Source organism: Lithobates pipiens, unplaced genomic scaffold (assembly GCF_037356315.1).
Source record: "Lithobates pipiens isolate NorthernLeopardFrog02 unplaced genomic scaffold, aLitPip1_a1.2 Scaffold_8, whole genome shotgun sequence".
Lineage (NCBI taxonomy): Eukaryota > Metazoa > Chordata > Amphibia > Anura > Ranidae > Lithobates > Lithobates pipiens.
The window spans coordinates 270991921-271009414 of NW_027507903.1; the positions used below are offsets into that span (position 1 = coordinate 270991921).

Below are 17494 nucleotides of genomic sequence, written 5' to 3' on the forward strand. Positions count from 1 at the left end.
AGCACTAGCGCGCTCAAATTGTTACTGCCCGGTTTCGAACCTGGGACCTTTCGCGTGTTAGGCGAACGTGATAACCACTACAGTACAGAAACCTATCACGACAGTATTTTTCGGGTTGGTTGCTCGGAGGTTGGGGTCACCGTATTAGCTATTATTTGCTTCCAGTTGGTTGATAACCTGAGTTCAGTTTACCGTCCTTGCAAATGATACTCTTTGGTAATGAAGCAAAGAAGGAAGAAAGCCCATCTCAGATGCCTAACTTGATACAAATAACATCCTCAAAACAGCCAGTACTGGCAAGATACACTGAGTCATGGATATCACCTCTAGCTTTTCCACACACTTTTCTCACCAGGTCAGCTGAAAACCTACGCCAATGGTCGTCAGGTTTTCCAGCTCAGCTGACTAAGCAGGAGAACCAAAGTCCACATTCCAATTGCCTTTGGGTCCAGAAAACAAGTTTGCCTAAACACCAAACACTTACAGCGATGGTCAGCTCATAAACAGTGAAGAAAAAGAGCTCACATTGAAGGTGTTGCACCTAAACTGTGCTTTGTATTGGCAGATTTGGCTTACGGCTGCCAGAGGGGCAAGGCATGGCAAGAGCTTTGAGTTTGCCAGACTGTGAAAAAGTTAAAGGTAAGCACTGATTCTGCCCGGTTTCCAACCCGAGGATCTTTCACGTGTGAGGCGAACGTGATAACCACTACACTACAGAAACCCATTCATACTGTTTATTTGAGCCTTGCAAACCGAAAGTCTACCTTAAAGTAAGATCGGTGAAAAGAGCTGCTGAAAGCGACATTGACAAAAAGCACTAGCGCGCTCAAATTGTTTCTGCCCGGTTTCGAACCGGGGACCTTTCGCGTGTTAGACGAACATGATAACCACTACACTACAGAAACCTATCACGACAGCAGTTTTCGGGTTGGTTGCTCGGAGGTTGGGGTCACCGTATTAGCTATTATTTGCTTCTGGTTAGTTGATAACCTGAGTTCAGTTTACCGTCCTTGCAAATGATACTCTTTGGTAATGAAGCAAAGAAGGAAGAAAGCCCATCTCGGATGCCTAACTTGATACAAATAACATCCTCAAAACAGCCAGTACTGGCAAGATACACTGAGTCATGGATATCACCTCTAGCTTTTCCACACACTTTTCTCACCAGGTCAGCTGAAAACATACGCCAATGGTCGTCAGGTTTTCCAGCTCAGCTGACTAAGCAGGAGAACCAAAGTCCACATTCCAATTGCCTTTGGGTCCAGAAAACAAGTTTGCCTAAACACCAAACACTTACAGCGATGGTCAGCTCATAAACAGTGAAGAAAAAGAGCTCACATTGAAGGTGTTGCAACTAAACTGTGCTTTGTATTGGCAGATTTGGCTTACGGCTGCCAGAGGGGCAAGGCATGGCAAGAGCTTTGAGTTTGCCAGACTGTGAAAAAGTTAAAGGTAAGCGCTGTTTCTGCCCGGTTTCCAACCCGGGGATCTTTCGCGTGTGAGGCGAACGTGATAACCACTACATTACAGAAACCCATTCATGCTGTTTATTTGAGCCTTGCAAACCGAAAGTCTACCCTAAAGTAAGATCGGTGAAAAGAGCTGCTGAAAGCGACATTGACAAAAAGCACTAGCGCGCTCAAATTGTTTCTGCCCGGTTTCGAACCGGGGACCTTTCGCGTGTTAGGCAAACGTGATAACCACTACACTATAGAAACCTATCACGACAGCAGTTTTCGGGTTGGTTGCTCGGAGGTTGGGGTCACCGTATTAGCTATTATTTGCTTCTGGTTAGTTGATAACCTGAGTTCATTTTACCGTCCTTGCAAATGATACTCTTTGGTAATGAAGCAAAGAAGGAAGAAAGCCCATCTCAGATGCCTAACTTGATACAAATAACATCCTCAAAACAGCCAGTACTGGCAAGATACACTGAGTCATGGATATCACCTCTAGCTTTTCCACACACTTTTCTCACCAGGTCAGCTGAAAACATACGCCAATGGTCGTCAGGTTTTCCAGCTCAGCTGACTAAGCAGGAGAACCAAAGTCCACATTCCAATTGCCTTTGGGTCCAGAAAACAAGTTTGCCTAAACACCAAACACTTACAGCGATGGTCAGCTCATAAACAGTGAAGAAAAAGAGCTCACATTGAAGGTGTTGCACCTAAACTGTGCTTTGTATTGGCAGATTTGGCTTACGGCTGCCAGAGGGGCAAGGCATGGCAAGAGCTTTGAGTTTGCCAGACTGTGAAAAAGTTAAAGGTAAGCACTGTTTCTGCCCGGTTTCGAACCGGGGACCTTTCGCGTGTGAGGTGAACGTGATAACCACTACACTACAGAAACCCATTCATGCCGTTTTTTTGAGCCTTGCAGACCAAAAGTCTACCCTAAAGTAAGATCGGTGAAAAGAGCTGCTGAAAGCGACATTGACAAAAAGCACTAGCGCGCTCAAATTGTTTCTGCCCGGTTTCGAACCGGGGACCTTTCGCGCGTTAGGCGAACGTGATAACCACTACACTACAGAAACCTATCACAACAGCACTTTTCGGGTTGGTTGCTCGGAGGTTGGGGTCACCGTATTAGCTATTATTTGCTTCTGGTTGGTTGATAACCTGAGTTCAGTTTACCGTCCTTGCAAATTATACTCTTTGGTAATGAAGCAAAGAAGGAAGAAAGCCCATCTCGGATGCCTAACTTGATACAAATAACATCCTCAAAACAGCCAGTACTGGCAAGATACACTGAGTCATGGATATCACCTCTAGCTTTTCCACACACTTTTCTCACCAGGTCAGCTGAAAACATACGCCAATGGTCGTCAGGTTTTCCAGCTCAGCTGACTAAGCAGGAGAACCAAAGTCCACATTCCAATTGCCTTTGGGTCCAGAAAACAAGTTTGCCTAAACACCAAACACTTACAGCGATGGTCAGCTCATAAACAGTGAAGAAAAAGAGCTCACATTGAAGGTGTTGCACCTAAACTGTGCTTTGTATTGGCAGATTTGGCTTACGGCTGCCAGAGGGGCAAGGCATGGCAAGAGCTTTGAGTTTGCCAGACTGTGAAAAAGTTAAAGGTAAGCACTGTTTCTGCCCGGTTTCGAACCGGGGACCTTTCGCGTGTGAGGCGAACGTGACAACCACTACACTACAGAAAAACATTCATGCTGTTTTTTTTGAGCCTTGCAAACCGAAAGTCTACCCTAAAGTAAGATCGGTGAAAAGAGCTGCTGAAAGCGACATTGACAAAAAGCACTAGCGCGCTCAAATTGTTTCTGCCCGGTTTCGAACCGGGGACCTTTCGCGTGTGAGGCGAACGTGATAACCACTACACTACAGAAACCTATCACGACAGCACTTTTCGGGTTGGTTGTTCGGAGGTTGGGGTCACCGTATTAGCTATTATTTGCTTCTGGTTGGTTGATAACCTGAGTTCAGTTTACCGTCCTTGCAAATGATACTCTTTGGTAATGAAGCAAAGAAGGAAGAAAGCCCATCTCGGATGCCTAACTTGATACAAATAACATCCTCAAAACAGCCAGTACTGGCAAGATACACTGAGTCATGGATATCACCTCTAGCTTTTCCACACACTTTTCTCACCAGGTCAGCTGAAAACATACGCCAATGGTCGTCAGGTTTTCCAGCTCAGCTGACTAAGCAGGAGAACCAAAGTCCACATTCCAATTGCCTTTGGGTCCAGAAAACAAGTTTGCCTAAACACCAAACACTTACAGCGATGGTCAGCTCATAAACAGTGAAGAAAAAGAGCTCACATTGAAGGTGTTGCACCTAAACTGTGCTTTGTATTGGCAGATTTTGCTTACGGCTGCCAGAGGGGCAAGGCATGGCAAGAGCTTTGAGTTTGCCAGACTGTGAAAAAGTTAAAGGTAAGCACTGTTTCTGCCCGGGGACCTTTTGCGTGTGAGGCGAACGTGATAACCACTACACTACAGAAACCCATTCATGCTGTTTTTTTGAGCCTTGCAAACCGAAAGTCTACCCTAAAGTAAGATCGGTGAAAAGAGCTGCTGAAAGCGACATTGACAAAAAGCACTTGCGCGCTCAAATCGTTTCTGCCCGGTTTCGAACCGGGGACCTTTCGCGTGTTAGGCAAACGTGATAACCACTACACTACAGAAACCTATCACAACAGCACTTTTCGGGTTGGTTGCTCGGAGGTTGGGGTCACCGTATTAGCTATTATTTGCTTCTGGTTGGTTGATAACCTGAGTTCAGTTTACCGTCCTTGCAAATGATACTCTTTGGTAATGAAGCAAAGAAGGAAGAAAGCCCATCTCGGATGCCTAACTTGATACAAATAACATCCTCAAAACAGCCAGTAGTGGCAAGATACACTGAGTCATGGATATCACCTCTAGCTTTTCCACACACTTTTCTCACCAGGTCAGCTGAAAACATACGCCAATGGTCGTCAGGTTTTCCAGCTCAGCTGACTAAGCAGGAGAACCAAAGTCCACATTCCAATTGCCTTTGGGTCCAGAAAACAAGTTTGCCTAAACACCAAACACTTACAGCGATGATCAGCTCATAAACAGTGAAGAAAAAGCGCTCACATTGAAGGTGTTGCACCTAAACTGTGCTTTGTATTGGCAGATTTGGCATACGGCTGCCAGAGGGGCAAGGCATGGCAAGAGCTTTGAGTTTGCCAGACTGTGAAAAAGTTAAAGGTAAGCACTGTTTCTGCCCGGTTTCGAACCGGGGACCTTTCACGTGTGAGGCGAACGTGATAACCACTACACTACAGAAACCCATTCATGCTGTTTTTTTGAGCCTTGCAAACCGAAAGTCTACCCTAAAGTAAGATCGGTGAAAAGAGCTGCTGAAAGCGACATTGACAAAAAGCACTAGCGCGCTCAAATTGTTTCTGCCCGGTTTCGAACCGGGGACCTTTCGCGTGTTAGGCGAACGTGATAACCACTACACTACAGAAACCTATCATGACAGCACTTTTCAGGTTGGTTGCTCGGAGGTTGGGGTCACCGTATTAGCTATTATTTGCTTCTGGTTGGTTGATAACCTGAGTTCAGTTTACCGTCCTTGCAAATGATACTCTTTGGTAATGAAGCAAAGAAGGAAGAAAGCCCATCTCGGATGCCTAACTTGATACAAATAACATCCTCAAAACAGCCAGTACTGGCAAGATACACTGAGTCATGGATATCACCTCTAGCTTTTCCACAAACTTTTCTCACCAGGTCAGCTGAAAACATACGCCAATGGTCGTCAGGTTTTCCCGCTCAGCTGACTAAGCAGGAGAACCAAAGTCCACATTCCAATTGCCTTTGGGTCCAGAAAACAAGTTTGCCTAAACACCAAACACTTACAGCGATGGTCAGCTCATAAACAGTGAAGAAAAAGAGCTCACATTGAAGGTGTTGCACCTAAACTGTGCTTTGTATTGGCAGATTTGGCTTACGGCTGCCAGAGGGGCAAGGCATGGCAAGAGCTTTGAGTTTGCCAGACTGTGAAAAAGTTAAAGGTAAGCACTGTTTCTGCCCGGTTTCGAACCGGGGACCTTTCGTGTGTGAGGCGAACGTGATAAGCAGTACACTACAGAAACCCATTCATGCTGATTTTTTGAGCCATGCAGACCGAAAGTCTACCCTAAAGTAAGATCGGTGAAAAGAGCTGCTGAAAGCGACATTGACAAAAAGCACTAGCGCGCTCAAATTGTTTCTGCCCGGTTTCGAACCGGGGACCTTTCGCGTGTTAGGTAAACGTGATAACCACTACACTACAGAAACCTATCACGATAGCACTTTTCGGGTTGGTTGCTCGGAGGTTGGGGGTCACCGTATTAGCTATTATTTGCTTCTGGTTGGTTGATAACCTGAGTTCAGTTTACCGTCCTTGCAAATGATACTCTTTGGTAATGAAGCAAAGAAGGAAGAAAGCCCATCTCGGATGCCTAACTTGATACAAATAACATCCTCAAAACAGCCAGTACTGGCAAGATACACTGAGTCATGGATATCACCTCTAGCTTTTCCACACACTTTTCTCACCAGGTCAGCTGAAAACATACGCCAATGGTCGTCAGGTTTTCCAGCTCAGCTGACTAAGCAGGAGAACCAAAGTCCACATTCCAATTGCCTTTGGGTCCAGAAAACAAGTTTGCCTAAACACCAAACACTTACAGCGATGGTCAGGTCATAAACAGTGAAGAAAAAGTGCTCACATTGAAGGTGTTGCACCTAAACTGTGCTTTGTATTGGCAGATTTGGCTTACGGCTGCCAGAGGGGCAAGGCATGGCAAGAGCTTTGAGTTTGCCAGACTGTGAAAAAGTTAAAGGTAAGCACTGTTTCTGCCTGGTTTCGAACCGGGGACCTTTCGCGTGTGAGGCGAACGTGATAACCACTACACTACAGAAACCCATTCATGCTGATTTTTTGAGCCATGCAGACCGAAAGTCTACCCTAAAGTAAGATCGGTGAAAAGAGCTGCTGAAAGCGACATTGACAAAAAGCACTAGCGCGCTCAAATTGTTTCTGCCCGGTTTCGAACCGGGGACCTTTCGCGTGTTAGGCGAACGTGATAACCACTACACTACAGAAACCTATCATGACAGCACTTTTCGGGTTGGTTGCTCGGAGGTTGGGGGTCACCGTATTAGCTATTATTTGCTTCTGGTTGGTTGATAACCTGAGTTCAGTTTACCGTCCTTGCAAATGATACTCTTTGGTAATGAAGCAAAGAAGGAAGAAAGCCCATCTCGGATGCCTAACTTGATACAAATAACATCCTCAAAACAGCCAGTACTGGCAAGATACACTGAGTCATGGATATCACCTCTAGCTTTTCCACACACTTTTCTCACCAGGTCAGCTGAAAACATATGCCAATGGTCGTCAGGTTTTCCAGCTCAGCTGACTAAGCAGGAGAACCAAAGTCCACATTCCAATTGCCTTTGGGTCCAGAAAACAAGTTTGCCTAAACACCAAACACTTACAGCGATGGTCAGCTCATAAACAGTGAAGAAAAAGTGCTCACATTGAAGGTGTTGCACCTAAACTGTGCTTTGTATTGGCAGATTTGGCTTACGGCTGCCAGAGGGGCAAGGCATGGCAAGAGCTTTGAGTTTGCCAGACTGTGAAAAAGTTAAAGGTAAGCACTGTTTCTGCCCGGTTTCGAACCGGGGACCTTTCGCGTGTGAGGCGAACGTGATAACCACTACACTACAGAAACCCATTCATGCTGATTTTTTGAGCCATGCAGACCGAAAGTCTACCCTAAAGTAAGATCGGTGAAAAGAGCTGCTGAAAGCGACATTGACAAAAAGCACTAGCGCGCTCAAATTGTTTCTGCCCGGTTTCGAACCGGGGACCTTTCGCGTGTTAGGCGAACGTGATAACCACTACACTACAGAAACCTATCATGACAGCACTTTTCGGGTTGGTTGCTCGGAGGTTGGGGGTCACCGTATTAGCTATTATTTGCTTCTGGTTGGTTGATAACCTGAGTTCAGTTTACCGTCCTTGCAAATGATACTCTTTGGTAATGAAGCAAAGAAGGAAGAAAGCCCATCTCGGATGCCTAACTTGATACAAATAACATCCTCAAAACAGCCAGTACTGGCAAGATACACTGAGTCATGGATATCACCTCTAGCTTTTCCACACACTTTTCTCACCAGGTCAGCTGAAAACATATGCCAATGGTCGTCAGGTTTTCCAGCTCAGCTGACTAAGCAGGAGAACCAAAGTCCACATTCCAATTGCCTTTGGGTCCAGAAAACAAGTTTGCCTAAACACCAAACACTTACAGCGATGGTCAGCTCATAAACAGTGAAGAAAAAGTGCTCACATTGAAGGTGTTGCACCTAAACTGTGCTTTGTATTGGCAGATTTGGCTTACGGCTGCCAGAGGGGCAAGGCATGGCAAGAGCTTTGAGTTTGCCAGACTGTGAAAAAGTTAAAGGTAAGCACTGTTTCTGCCCGGTTTCGAACCGGGGACCTTTCGTGTGTGAGGCGAACGTGATAACCAGTACACTACAGAAACCCATTCATGCTGTTTTTTTGAGCCTTGCAAACCGAAAGTCTACCCTAAAGTAAGATTGGTGAAAAGAGCTGCTGAAAGCGACATTGACAAAAAGCACTAGCGCGCTCAAATTGTTTCTGCCCGGTTTCGAACCGGGGACCTTTCGCGTGTTTGGCGAACGTGATAACCACTACACTACAGAAACCTATCACGACAGCTCTTTTTGGGTTGGTTGCTCGGAGGTTGGGGTCACCGTATTAGCTATTATTTGCTTCTGGTTGGTTGATAACCTGAGTTCAGTTTACCGTCCTTGCAAATGATACTCTTTGGTAATGAAGCAAAGAAGGAAGAAAGCCCATCTCGGATGCCTAACTTGATACAAATAACATCCTCAAAACAGCCAGTACTGGCAAGATACACTGAGTCATGGATATCACCTCTAGCTTTTCCACACACTTTTCTCACCAGGTCAGCTGAAAACATACGCCAATGGTCGTCAGGTTTTCCAGCTCAGCTGACTAAGCAGGAGAACCAAAGTCCACATTCCAATTGCCTTTGGGTCCAGAAAACAAGTTTGCCTAAACACCAAACACTTACAGCGATGGTCAGCTCATAAACAGTGAAGAAAAAGAGCTCACATTGAAGGTGTTGCACCTAAACTGTGCTTTGTATTGGCAGATTTGGCTTACGGCTGCCAGAGGGGCAAGGCATGGCAAGAGCTTTGAGTTTGCCAGACTGTGAAAAAGTTAAAGGTAAGCACTGTTTCTGCCCGGTTTCCAACCCGGGGATCTTTCGCGTGTGAGGCGAACGTGATAACCACTACACTACAGAAACCCATTCATGCTGTTTATTTGAGCCTTGCAAACCGAAAGTGTACCCTAAAGTAAGATCGGTGAAAAGAGCTGCTGAAAGCGACATTGACAAAAAGCACTAGCGCGCTCAAATTGTTTCTGCCCGGTTTCGAACCGGGGACCTTTCGCGTGTTAGGCGAACGTGATAACCACTACACTACAGAAACCTATCACGACAGCAGTTTTCGGGTTGGTTGCTCGGAGGTTGGGGTCACCGTATTAGCTATTATTTGCTTCTGGTTAGTTGATAACCTGAGTTCAGTTTACCGTCCTTGCAAATGATACTCTTTGGTAATGAAGCAAAGAAGGAAGAAAGCCCATCTCGGATGCCTAACTTGATACAAATAACATCCTCAAAACAGCCAGTACTGGCAAGATACACTGAGTCATGGATATCACCTCTAGCTTTTCCACACACTTTTCTCACCAGGTCAGCTGAAAACATACGCCAATGGTCGTCAGGTTTTCCAGCTCAGCTGACTAAGCAGGAGAACCAAAGTCCACATTCCAATTGCCTTTGGGTCCAGAAAACAAGTTTGCCTAAACACCAAACACTTACAGCGATGGTCAGCTCATAAACAGTGAAGAAAAAGAGCTCACATTGAAGGTGTTGCACCTAAACTGTGCTTTGTATTGGCAGATTTGGCTTACGGCTGCCAGAGGGGCAAGGCATGGCAAGAGCTTTGAGTTTGCCAGACTGTGAAAAAGTTAAAGGTAAGCACTGATTCTGCCCGGTTTCCAACCCGAGGATCTTTCGCGTGTGAGGCGAACGTGATAACCACTACACTACAGAAACCCATTCATACTGTTTATTTGAGCCTTGCAAACCGAAAGTCTACCTTAAAGTAAGATCGGTGAAAAGAGCTGCTGAAAGCGACATTGACAAAAAGCACTAGCGCGCTCAAATTGTTTCTGCCCGGTTTCGAACCGGGGACCTTTCGCGTGTTAGGCGAACGTGATAACCACTACACTACAGAAACCTATCACGACAGCACTTTTCGGGTTGGTTGCTCGGAGGTTGGGGTCACCGTATTAGCTATTATTTGCTTCTGGTTGGTTGATAACCTGAGTTCAGTTTACCGTCCTTACAAATGATACTCTTTGGTAATGAAGCAAAGAAGGAGGAAAGCCCATCTCGGATGCCTAACTTGATACAAATAACATCCTCAAAACAGCCAGTACTGGCAAGATACACTGAGTCATGGATATCACCTCTAGCTTTTCCACACACTTTTCTCACCAGGTCAGCTGAAAACATACGCCAATGGTCGTCAGGTTTTCCAGCTCAGCTGACTAAGCAGGAGAACCAAAGTCCACATTCCAATTGCCTTTGGGTCCAGAAAACAAGTTTGCCTAAACACCAAACACTTACAGCGATGGTCAGCTCATAAACAGTGAAGAAAAAGAGCTCACATTGAAGGTGTTGCACCTAAACTGTGCTTTGTATTGGCAGATTTGGCTTACGGCTGCCAGAGGGGCAAGGCATGGCAAGAGCTTTGAGTTTGCCAGACTGTGAAAAAGTTAAAGGTAAGCTCTGTTTCTGCATGTTTTCGAACCGAGGACCTTTCGCGTGTGAGGCGAACATGATAACCACTACACTACAGAAACCCATTCATGCTGTTTTATTGAGCCTTGCAAACCGAAAGTCTACCCTAAAGTAAGATCGGTGAAAAGAGCTGCTGAAAGCGACATTGACAAAAAGCACTAGCGCGCTCAAATTGTTTCTGCCCGGTTTCGAACCGGGGACCTTTCGCGTGTTAGGCGAACGTGATAACCACTACACTACAGAAACCTATCACGACAGCAGTTTTCGGGTTGGTTGCTCGGAGGTTGGGGTCACCGTATTAGCTATTATTTGCTTCTGGTTAGTTGATAACCTGAGTTCAGTTTACCGTCCTTGCAAATGATACTCTTTGGTAATGAAGCAAAGAAGGAAGAAAGCCCATCTCGGATGCCTAACTTGATACAAATAACATCCTCAAAACAGCCAGTACTGGCAAGATACACTGAGTCATGGATATCACCTCTAGCTTTTCCACACACTTTTCTCACCAGGTCAGCTGAAAACATACGCCAATGGTCGTCAGGTTTTCCAGCTCAGCTGACTAAGCAGGAGAACCAAAGTCCACATTCCAATTGCCTTTGGGTCCAGAAAACAAGTTTGCCTAAACACCAAACACTTACAGCGATGGTCAGCTCATAAACAGTGAAGAAAAAGAGCTCACATTGAAGGTGTTGCACCTAAACTGTGCTTTGTATTGGCAGATTTGGCTTACGGCTGCCAGAGGGGCAAGGCATGGCAAGAGCTTTGAGTTTGCCAGACTGTGAAAAAGTTAAATGTAAGCACTGTTTCGGACCGGGGACCTTTCGCGTGTGAGGCGAACGTGATAACCACTACACTACAGAAACCCATTCATGCTGTTTTTTTGAGCCTTGCAAACCGAAAGTCTACCCTAAAGTAAGATCGGTGAAAAGAGCTGCTGAAAGCGACATTGACAAAAAGCACTAGCGCGCTCAAATTGTTACTGCCCGGTTTCGAACCTGGGACCTTTCGCGTGTTAGGCGAACGTGATAACCACTACAGTACAGAAACCTATCACGACAGTATTTTTCGGGTTGGTTGCTCGGAGGTTGGGGTCACCGTATTAGCTATTATTTGCTTCCAGTTGGTTGATAACCTGAGTTCAGTTTACCGTCCTTGCAAATGATACTCTTTGGTAATGAAGCAAAGAAGGAAGAAAGCCCATCTCAGATGCCTAACTTGATACAAATAACATCCTCAAAACAGCCAGTACTGGCAAGATACACTGAGTCATGGATATCACCTCTAGCTTTTCCACACACTTTTCTCACCAGGTCAGCTGAAAACCTACGCCAATGGTCGTCAGGTTTTCCAGCTCAGCTGACTAAGCAGGAGAACCAAAGTCCACATTCCAATTGCCTTTGGGTCCAGAAAACAAGTTTGCCTAAACACCAAACACTTACAGCGATGGTCAGCTCATAAACAGTGAAGAAAAAGAGCTCACATTGAAGGTGTTGCACCTAAACTGTGCTTTGTATTGGCAGATTTGGCTTACGGCTGCCAGAGGGGCAAGGCATGGCAAGAGCTTTGAGTTTGCCAGACTGTGAAAAAGTTAAAGGTAAGCACTGATTCTGCCCGGTTTCCAACCCGAGGATCTTTCGCGTGTGAGGCGAACGTGATAACCACTACACTACAGAAACCCATTCATACTGTTTATTTGAGCCTTGCAAACCGAAAGTCTACCTTAAAGTAAGATCGGTGAAAAGAGCTGCTGAAAGCGACATTGACAAAAAGCACTAGCGCGCTCAAATTGTTTCTGCCCGGTTTCGAACCGGGGACCTTTCGCGTGTTAGACGAACATGATAACCACTACACTACAGAAACCTATCACGACAGCAGTTTTCGGGTTGGTTGCTCGGAGGTTGGGGTCACCGTATTAGCTATTATTTGCTTCTGGTTAGTTGATAACCTGAGTTCAGTTTACCGTCCTTGCAAATGATACTCTTTGGTAATGAAGCAAAGAAGGAAGAAAGCCCATCTCGGATGCCTAACTTGATACAAATAACATCCTCAAAACAGCCAGTACTGGCAAGATACACTGAGTCATGGATATCACCTCTAGCTTTTCCACACACTTTTCTCACCAGGTCAGCTGAAAACATACGCCAATGGTCGTCAGGTTTTCCAGCTCAGCTGACTAAGCAGGAGAACCAAAGTCCACATTCCAATTGCCTTTGGGTCCAGAAAACAAGTTTGCCTAAACACCAAACACTTACAGCGATGGTCAGCTCATAAACAGTGAAGAAAAAGAGCTCACATTGAAGGTGTTGCAACTAAACTGTGCTTTGTATTGGCAGATTTGGCTTACGGCTGCCAGAGGGGCAAGGCATGGCAAGAGCTTTGAGTTTGCCAGACTGTGAAAAAGTTAAAGGTAAGCACTGTTTCTGCCCGGTTTCGAACCGGGGACCTTTCGTGTGTGAGGCGAACGTGATAAGCAGTACACTACAGAAACCCATTCATGCTGATTTTTTGAGCCATGCAGACCGAAAGTCTACCCTAAAGTAAGATCGGTGAAAAGAGCTGCTGAAAGCGACATTGACAAAAAGCACTAGCGCGCTCAAATTGTTTCTGCCCGGTTTCGAACCGGGGACCTTTCGCGTGTTAGGTAAACGTGATAACCACTACACTACAGAAACCTATCACGATAGCACTTTTCGGGTTGGTTGCTCGGAGGTTGGGGGTCACCGTATTAGCTATTATTTGCTTCTGGTTAGTTGATAACCTGAGTTCATTTTACCGTCCTTGCAAATGATACTCTTTGGTAATGAAGCAAAGAAGGAAGAAAGCCCATCTCAGATGCCTAACTTGATACAAATAACATCCTCAAAACAGCCAGTACTGGCAAGATACACTGAGTCATGGATATCACCTCTAGCTTTTCCACACACTTTTCTCACCAGGTCAGCTGAAAACATACGCCAATGGTCGTCAGGTTTTCCAGCTCAGCTGACTAAGCAGGAGAACCAAAGTCCACATTCCAATTGCCTTTGGGTCCAGAAAACAAGTTTGCCTAAACACCAAACACTTCCAGCGATGGTCAGCTCATAAACAGTGAAGAAAAAGAGCTCACATTGAAGGTGTTGCACCTAAACTGTGCTTTGTATTGGCAGATTTGGCTTACGGCTGCCAGAGGGGCAAGGCATGGCAAGAGCTTTGAGTTTGCCAGACTGTGAAAAAGTTAAAGGTAAGCACTGTTTCTGCCCGGTTTCGAACCGGGGACCTTTCGCGTGTGAGGCGAACGTGACAACCACTACACTACAGAAAAACATTCATGCTGTTTTTTTTGAGCCTTGCAAACCGAAAGTCTACCCTAAAGTAAGATCGGTGAAAAGAGCTGCTGAAAGCGACATTGACAAAAAGCACTAGCGCGCTCAAATTGTTTCTGCCCGGTTTCGAACCGGGGACCTTTCGCGTGTGAGGCGAACGTGATAACCACTACACTACAGAAACCTATCACGACAGCACTTTTCGGGTTGGTTGTTCGGAGGTTGGGGTCACCGTATTAGCTATTATTTGCTTCTGGTTGGTTGATAACCTGAGTTCAGTTTACCGTCCTTGCAAATGATACTCTTTGGTAATGAAGCAAAGAAGGAAGAAAGCCCATCTCGGATGCCTAACTTGATACAAATAACATCCTCAAAACAGCCAGTACTGGCAAGATACACTGAGTCATGGATATCACCTCTAGCTTTTCCACACACTTTTCTCACCAGGTCAGCTGAAAACATACGCCAATGGTCGTCAGGTTTTCCAGCTCAGCTGACTAAGCAGGAGAACTAAAGTCCACATTCCAATTGCCTTTGGGTCCAGAAAACAAGTTTGCCTAAACACCAAACACTTACAGCGATGGTCAGCTCATAAACAGTGAAGAAAAAGAGCTCACATTGAAGGTGTTGCACCTAAACTGTGCTTTGTATTGGCAGATTTTGCTTACGGCTGCCAGAGGGGCAAGGCATGGCAAGAGCTTTGAGTTTGCCAGACTGTGAAAAAGTTAAAGGTAAGCACTGTTTCTGCCCGGGGACCTTTTGCGTGTGAGGCGAACGTGATAACCACTACACTACAGAAACCCATTCATGCTGTTTTTTTGAGCCTTGCAAACCGAAAGTCTACCCTAAAGTAAGATCGGTGAAAAGAGCTGCTGAAAGCGACATTGACAAAAAGCACTTGCGCGCTCAAATCGTTTCTGCCCGGTTTCGAACCGGGGACCTTTCGCGTGTTAGGCAAACGTGATAACCACTACACTACAGAAACCTATCACAACAGCACTTTTCGGGTTGGTTGCTCGGAGGTTGGGGTCACCGTATTAGCTATTATTTGCTTCTGGTTGGTTGATAACCTGAGTTCAGTTTACCGTCCTTGCAAATGATACTCTTTGGTAATGAAGCAAAGAAGGAAGAAAGCCCATCTCGGATGCCTAACTTGATACAAATAACATCCTCAAAACAGCCAGTAGTGGCAAGATACACTGAGTCATGGATATCACCTCTAGCTTTTCCACACACTTTTCTCACCAGGTCAGCTGAAAACATACGCCAATGGTCGTCAGGTTTTCCAGCTCAGCTGACTAAGCAGGAGAACCAAAGTCCACATTCCAATTGCCTTTGGGTCCAGAAAACAAGTTTGCCTAAACACCAAACACTTACAGCGATGATCAGCTCATAAACAGTGAAGAAAAAGCGCTCACATTGAAGGTGTTGCACCTAAACTGTGCTTTGTATTGGCAGATTTGGCATACGGCTGCCAGAGGGGCAAGGCATGGCAAGAGCTTTGAGTTTGCCAGACTGTGAAAAAGTTAAAGGTAAGCACTGTTTCTGCCCGGTTTCGAACCGGGGACCTTTCACGTGTGAGGCGAACGTGATAACCACTACACTACAGAAACCCATTCATGCTGTTTTTTTGAGCCTTGCAAACCGAAAGTCTACCCTAAAGTAAGATCGGTGAAAAGAGCTGCTGAAAGCGACATTGACAAAAAGCACTAGCGCGCTCAAATTGTTTCTGCCCGGTTTCGAACCGGGGACCTTTCGCGTGTTAGGCGAACGTGATAACCACTACACTACAGAAACCTATCATGACAGCACTTTTCAGGTTGGTTGCTCGGAGGTTGGGGTCACCGTATTAGCTATTATTTGCTTCTGGTTGGTTGATAACCTGAGTTCAGTTTACCGTCCTTGCAAATGATACTCTTTGGTAATGAAGCAAAGAAGGAAGAAAGCCCATCTCGGATGCCTAACTTGATACAAATAACATCCTCAAAACAGCCAGTACTGGCAAGATACACTGAGTCATGGATATCACCTCTAGCTTTTCCACAAACTTTTCTCACCAGGTCAGCTGAAAACATACGCCAATGGTCGTCAGGTTTTCCCGCTCAGCTGACTAAGCAGGAGAACCAAAGTCCACATTCCAATTGCCTTTGGGTCCAGAAAACAAGTTTGCCTAAACACCAAACACTTACAGCGATGGTCAGCTCATAAACAGTGAAGAAAAAGAGCTCACATTGAAGGTGTTGCACCTAAACTGTGCTTTGTATTGGCAGATTTGGCTTACGGCTGCCAGAGGGGCAAGGCATGGCAAGAGCTTTGAGTTTGCCAGACTGTGAAAAAGTTAAAGGTAAGCACTGTTTCTGCCCGGTTTCGAACCGGGGACCTTTCGTGTGTGAGGCGAACGTGATAAGCAGTACACTACAGAAACCCATTCATGCTGATTTTTTGAGCCATGCAGACCGAAAGTCTACCCTAAAGTAAGATCGGTGAAAAGAGCTGCTGAAAGCGACATTGACAAAAAGCACTAGCGCGCTCAAATTGTTTCTGCCCGGTTTCGAACCGGGGACCTTTCGCGTGTTAGGTAAACGTGATAACCACTACACTACAGAAACCTATCACGATAGCACTTTTCGGGTTGGTTGCTCGGAGGTTGGGGGTCACCGTATTAGCTATTATTTGCTTCTGGTTGGTTGATAACCTGAGTTCAGTTTACCGTCCTTGCAAATGATACTCTTTGGTAATGAAGCAAAGAAGGAAGAAAGCCCATCTCGGATGCCTAACTTGATACAAATAACATCCTCAAAACAGCCAGTACTGGCAAGATACACTGAGTCATGGATATCACCTCTAGCTTTTCCACACACTTTTCTCACCAGGTCAGCTGAAAACATACGCCAATGGTCGTCAGGTTTTCCAGCTCAGCTGACTAAGCAGGAGAACCAAAGTCCACATTCCAATTGCCTTTGGGTCCAGAAAACAAGTTTGCCTAAACACCAAACACTTACAGCGATGGTCAGGTCATAAACAGTGAAGAAAAAGTGCTCACATTGAAGGTGTTGCACCTAAACTGTGCTTTGTATTGGCAGATTTGGCTTACGGCTGCCAGAGGGGCAAGGCATGGCAAGAGCTTTGAGTTTGCCAGACTGTGAAAAAGTTAAAGGTAAGCACTGTTTCTGCCTGGTTTCGAACCGGGGACCTTTCGCGTGTGAGGCGAACGTGATAACCACTACACTACAGAAACCCATTCATGCTGATTTTTTGAGCCATGCAGACCGAAAGTCTACCCTAAAGTAAGATCGGTGAAAAGAGCTGCTGAAAGCGACATTGACAAAAAGCACTAGCGCGCTCAAATTGTTTCTGCCCGGTTTCGAACCGGGGACCTTTCGCGTGTTAGGCGAACGTGATAACCACTACACTACAGAAACCTATCATGACAGCACTTTTCGGGTTGGTTGCTCGGAGGTTGGGGGTCACCGTATTAGCTATTATTTGCTTCTGGTTGGTTGATAACCTGAGTTCAGTTTACCGTCCTTGCAAATGATACTCTTTGGTAATGAAGCAAAGAAGGAAGAAAGCCCATCTCGGATGCCTAACTTGATACAAATAACATCCTCAAAACAGCCAGTACTGGCAAGATACACTGAGTCATGGATATCACCTCTAGCTTTTCCACACACTTTTCTCACCAGGTCAGCTGAAAACATATGCCAATGGTCGTCAGGTTTTCCAGCTCAGCTGACTAAGCAGGAGAACCAAAGTCCACATTCCAATTGCCTTTGGGTCCAGAAAACAAGTT

General features: G+C 45.6%; 11 non-coding genes across 11 annotated transcripts; all 11 read right to left on the bottom strand.

Annotated features, from left to right (window-relative positions):
* Positions 1 to 3270: 3270 nt before the first annotated feature.
* On the bottom strand, positions 3271 to 3343 carry TRNAV-CAC (transfer RNA valine (anticodon CAC)). The gene has a single exon. It is a non-coding gene; the product is annotated as a tRNA-Val (tRNA).
* Positions 3344 to 4883: 1540 nt separating this feature from the next.
* TRNAV-AAC (transfer RNA valine (anticodon AAC)) lies at positions 4884 to 4956 on the bottom strand. The gene has a single exon. It is a non-coding gene; the product is annotated as a tRNA-Val (tRNA).
* Positions 4957 to 6508: 1552 nt separating this feature from the next.
* On the bottom strand, positions 6509 to 6581 carry TRNAV-AAC (transfer RNA valine (anticodon AAC)). Its single transcript has one exon. It is a non-coding gene; the product is annotated as a tRNA-Val (tRNA).
* Positions 6582 to 7137: 556 nt separating this feature from the next.
* On the bottom strand, positions 7138 to 7210 carry TRNAV-CAC (transfer RNA valine (anticodon CAC)). Its single transcript has one exon. It is a non-coding gene; the product is annotated as a tRNA-Val (tRNA).
* A 111-nt stretch (positions 7211 to 7321) lies between these two features.
* Positions 7322 to 7394, bottom strand: TRNAV-AAC (transfer RNA valine (anticodon AAC)). The gene has a single exon. It is a non-coding gene; the product is annotated as a tRNA-Val (tRNA).
* Positions 7395 to 8947: 1553 nt separating this feature from the next.
* Positions 8948 to 9020, bottom strand: TRNAV-AAC (transfer RNA valine (anticodon AAC)). The gene has a single exon. It is a non-coding gene; the product is annotated as a tRNA-Val (tRNA).
* Positions 9021 to 9760: 740 nt separating this feature from the next.
* TRNAV-AAC (transfer RNA valine (anticodon AAC)) lies at positions 9761 to 9833 on the bottom strand. The gene has a single exon. It is a non-coding gene; the product is annotated as a tRNA-Val (tRNA).
* Positions 9834 to 10572: 739 nt separating this feature from the next.
* On the bottom strand, positions 10573 to 10645 carry TRNAV-AAC (transfer RNA valine (anticodon AAC)). Its single transcript has one exon. It is a non-coding gene; the product is annotated as a tRNA-Val (tRNA).
* A 3167-nt stretch (positions 10646 to 13812) lies between these two features.
* Positions 13813 to 13885, bottom strand: TRNAV-CAC (transfer RNA valine (anticodon CAC)). Its single transcript has one exon. It is a non-coding gene; the product is annotated as a tRNA-Val (tRNA).
* Positions 13886 to 15425: 1540 nt separating this feature from the next.
* TRNAV-AAC (transfer RNA valine (anticodon AAC)) lies at positions 15426 to 15498 on the bottom strand. The gene has a single exon. It is a non-coding gene; the product is annotated as a tRNA-Val (tRNA).
* A 1552-nt stretch (positions 15499 to 17050) lies between these two features.
* On the bottom strand, positions 17051 to 17123 carry TRNAV-AAC (transfer RNA valine (anticodon AAC)). The gene has a single exon. It is a non-coding gene; the product is annotated as a tRNA-Val (tRNA).
* Positions 17124 to 17494: the final 371 nt, after the last annotated feature.